The 4,576-nt window shown below is 33.0% G+C and overlaps 1 pseudogene; it reads right to left on the bottom strand.

Annotated features, from left to right (window-relative positions):
* Positions 1–826: 826 nt before the first annotated feature.
* On the bottom strand, positions 827–2,396 carry LOC129292481 (40S ribosomal protein S18-like; annotated as a pseudogene).
* Positions 2,397–4,576: the final 2,180 nt, after the last annotated feature.

Here is a 4,576-nt window from a genome sequence, read left to right as displayed (position 1 = left end):
AATTACATAGTAAATTCTAATTAACATGAAATCTCATCCTAATATTACTTAAATATTAAAAATAAAAATTATATTACACTTGTCAAGAGCTAAAGTTGCCGAAGCTCGTCTAGATTTGAAGCTCGTCCACACGTTACAGCCCCAATCCCAAATAGCTTGGTTCTAACCTTTGTCCATGATCATGTTTCAGCCTTTAATTCCAGCCTCATCATTTTCTTGTCCAGTTATTTTCAAATGCCGACAAGTTAGTTGAAGAAATTTGCATGTATTTCAATAGAAGTAATACTCTTATTTTGCTAGATGAGATATTCATATACCCAGGATTAGAAATACTTCATTTTTTAGAATTTTATTGCTAGATTTGTTGTTAGAATTTGTTTCCACACCATATAATACAGGAAGCTCTTAGAAATACAGCCCCATATTTTTTTAAAAAAAATCAAATATATAACGATTATTTTAAACTAATTACTGTATAGTTGGAATTATATCTTGATTGTTTGAAATAATTTCTGTATAGTTCTAACTATCCAAGATTATTTTGAAATAACTGTTGACGTTTATTTTAAAATAATCATTATATATTGGGAACATATATATATATATATATTTTTTTTTTGTGGCAGTGATAGTAATGCTCTATATATACGATTACTGTTTTCGGTTCCAGCAAATGGACCCACGTTATTTTCAAAAGAAAATACTTGTAAGTCAAGACCAGGGAGACAGGTCTCTGATTTCCTTTTTTTTTAAAAAAAAAAAAAGACCAAAATCACAAGGTGCAAGTATTAGGTTGGGCACAGAACAAACTGAGCAAACAGACAAAATTGAAATTGTCACGAGGCAGTACAAAATTGGCATGCGAATCTGCATCCTCAACAATTGCTATTTCTTAATAACTCACAAGATAGAAAGAGATCAACGCTTCTGAGAGACACCAACAGTCTTTGCCCTGCGGCCACGAACTGGAAGGCCCGGTAGTGCCTTAAACCCCGATGATTTCTGCATGATATTAAGAATGTGAGCGGTTCAGCGTCTCTCCATTACATTTGTCAAACGATCAATGCAATCAGAATAGATCTCTTCTTCTACTGAAGTGAAAAAGTCACGTAACTCATGTTTTTTGGGCCATGAGATCTTAATTTGCTCAAAATGATGGCCATTTTCTTCCTCAAAAGTGACTAGAATCCTCATATTACACCGGCCAATATTGACTCCAATCATTCATTGCATATGTAAATCATTTCTCCAACAGAAAATCACACCAAGAAAGTGGGTCCAGCTAAATTATAAGTATGTAAATTATTCTGAGGCCAGGAGATTGAATCCCCTGTAACACTGTAATTCTAACAAGATCAAGTCTTTTGGGCTGCTACTTCGAATTCACTACTAACAGGGTGACAGGCTTCTGCATGACGTCAAAGCAGACATTATTTCTGCGCTTCAAGGTAATGAGAATCATTCCTATTATGATATCATCATGTCATGGAAGTCATTCCATGCATATCTTGTGATGAAATATAAATACAAGCTTGTCTCGAACAAATAACTGCATGAGATATTATAGACATGCAAGGAAAGAGAACAACAAATGGACTGAAAAGTTGCTCCTTTAATTTAAAGTGAAGCATACTTGTTAGTTGACATTGATGCACCGTATGTTCTTATATAACCAATAAAATAGCAGTTCAATATCAGGTAGAAGTTTATAACAAGGATTATGCAAATGGGTCACCTGATTTTCTTCAATCGCTCCAAATCATCCCTCAATTTCATGTCCAAATCATTTGACAGCACCTGTGGATTAATACTTCCCATCCTTGGAATCCTTCTTCCTGTTTACAAACCAGTCGGGAATCTTAAATTGTCGAGGGTTGGCAGCAACCACCATGAGTTGATCAAGCTCCGCGGCACTAAGTTCACCAGCTCTACAGCATAACAAACAAGAAAAATGAGAGATTACAAAAAGGCAAGTTAGCATGGCGAAAACTAACCAATAAAACAATGCAGTCCAATACAATTCAACTAAAAGCTAGACAAATCTTACTGGTCAATAAATTTTCCATTAACCTTCTTCAGAGAAGAAAGTTAAAAAAAAACCTCTTGTTCATGTCGATATCGGCCTTCTTATAACAGCAAATGTTCGATATCTAAATATGATTTAAATTTATTTTTTAGGGTTATCTAAATGGGTCCTGAGTCTTCTGCCGCAAAATGTGCCGTAAAATCTTCGTTTGCAACCAAAGACTGTGAAGTCCAGAAGCAGAAATCAAAACCCAGGCGAAAACTTCAAATATAGTTTCCAAATTGCCGTTTACGTACTAAAATATCCTTTAAATCAGAAACATAATTCCCCCACAATCAACATCACAGATAGAGACGCAAACAGAAGGCATCACTACCACTGTTGTCAAACTGTAAAGAAGTAGCTGTCCACAAATAGGAAGGCTGATAGCAGCTAGTGTACAGGATTTATTTGAAATGCTACCACTGGTGGGAAATTGCAGGGAAAATTGCAATATATATTTATATTCTCTTCGCTAGGGTTTGGCGCTCAAATTAATAAGGAAATGACGATTTTACCCTTTGGATGTCTGGACTGGACCCCAATGTGGGGCTAAATGTCAAAATAGTTGCCTTTCTTGTTTTCATTAAAACTTGTCAAACATTCAATGTTCAAATTTCCGTTAAAATATATATACACATTTAATATTTGATCATTTCTTAAATAAAATTAAATTTAATAAAAAAATACTTATGAATAATCGAAAGATTCGTCCCAGAGGTCATACAAACTCTAATAGTCATTAGCCATGAATTAATTGATAGAATTATTGAACTCGTCAGTGATAAAAGCTATTGCATGTTGTGGATCCACTAGTGATATTAAGAAATCACAATAAAACAAACAAACAAAAGACAACATATCTCCAAGAATAAATCCTAAATAACTTTACTAGGAAAAAAATGAGGCACATGTTTTCAGGTATCAAACCATTCTCGGTAGCTTAAAGTTCCAGTCAATTCAAGTTAAATCGAGATACACTTATCAGTGTTAAATAAACCTTTTTTTTTAATACTTCCTCCATATCAAATTATAAGATAATTTTAAAGAATTTCATTGTTTCAAATTATAAAATAATTTAAAAACATAAGACTTCATTAATATTTTTTTTTTAGTTTTGCCCTCCAAATAGAGAGAGAATTAAAATGATATTATAGTGTAATGATTAATTGTGTAGGAGCATTTTTAAAAGTTTGTAATTTTATTTTAAAAAAGTAAATTTTTAAAATATTATTATTGTATTTTATTAGTATGTATAATTTTATCTCAAATTGTCATATAATTTTACGAAGAGGAGTAAAACTTAGAGAATTCCTGTCCTAACATTCAAATTGCATGTTATTTTTTTGTTTGACAATTTTTATTTAATTTTTATTTGATAATAAAAAGCAAGTTTTTGAACAAATGAATACATACAAGTTTTATTACAGAAGGTCGTGCAAAGAAATAAACACTTCATTTCATCCTTTAATTTTTGTTCCTTTTATTTTTTTTAATTTCATTCAATGCTTTTTTTTTTTTCCAAAATCGATGCCTAACTCTAGACAATTAGCAAACAAGATAGTTTAGCTGCACCGCACATGTTGCTTTCATTCGAGTTTACAGAAATGGAATAGGAGTCTCGCGTGGAAGACATGATAGGCTCTGTTATATTTTGATTACCTAAAAACAACACTACTAAATAATTAAAGCGAGTGATTACAGGGAATAAAACCCGAGATTAATGGGGTACAGTAAGAAAATTGAAATTTCATAATTTAAAGAAAGAGAAAAATAGATTCACACGCACACGCCAACCTTCTTTGTTTTTCTTTTCTTTTTTTTTTTTTTTGGCATCAATCTGTATAAACTGGCTAAGAATTTTAAAAGGCCCTTACACCCAAGATTTCAGTCTCCAAGAGAGTGCCATCTGATAGAGCAGATAATCGTGTGGCCCAACCAATATCTAAGTCTAAGCCCAAAGTGAAACCCAAAGTGAAGTCCAAGTCTGATTTAGTTACTGATGCTATAGCCAATTAACTAAGCACGTGATTTCTGTTAATTAGTTATACCTGATTATTGTTATTATTTTATTTTTAGTTTATTTTGTTTTGCTTATATATATGTATCAGAGTCTTTCTTCTCAAGCAATTTAATAAAGAAAGAATTATTCAATTTATATTTTCTGTTCTTCTCTCTGTTCAAGCTTGGTATCAGAGCAGCTTCGACAATGGCAACCTCTCACTCCGTTCCGCTGGTTGGCACCTCTGGTAGTCCTTCTACAGCCGTACTGGTCAATTCACAAGTCCTGACAATGACAATCAAAGTCACTCCACTCCTTAGCAGCTTGAATCAAGCTAGTGCGGTCAAGCTGGATCGCACGAATTATATTCTTTAGAGTTCACATGTTCTCTCCATTGTTAGAGGACACTGGATGGTTACTTGCTTGGTTTAAAGCAATGTCCTAATGAATACATGGTGATTGATGAACAAGTACAAGTTAACTCAGAGTATGAAGATTGGATAGCAACA

This window comes from Prosopis cineraria, unplaced genomic scaffold (genome assembly GCF_029017545.1).
Source record: "Prosopis cineraria cultivar Desert tree isolate PC_DT_omini unplaced genomic scaffold, ASM2901754v1 PC14, whole genome shotgun sequence".
NCBI classification, from domain to species: domain Eukaryota; kingdom Viridiplantae; phylum Streptophyta; class Magnoliopsida; order Fabales; family Fabaceae; genus Prosopis; species Prosopis cineraria.
Note: the sequence above shows the minus strand (reverse complement) of the source record. Positions and strands in the feature narration are given on the sequence as shown.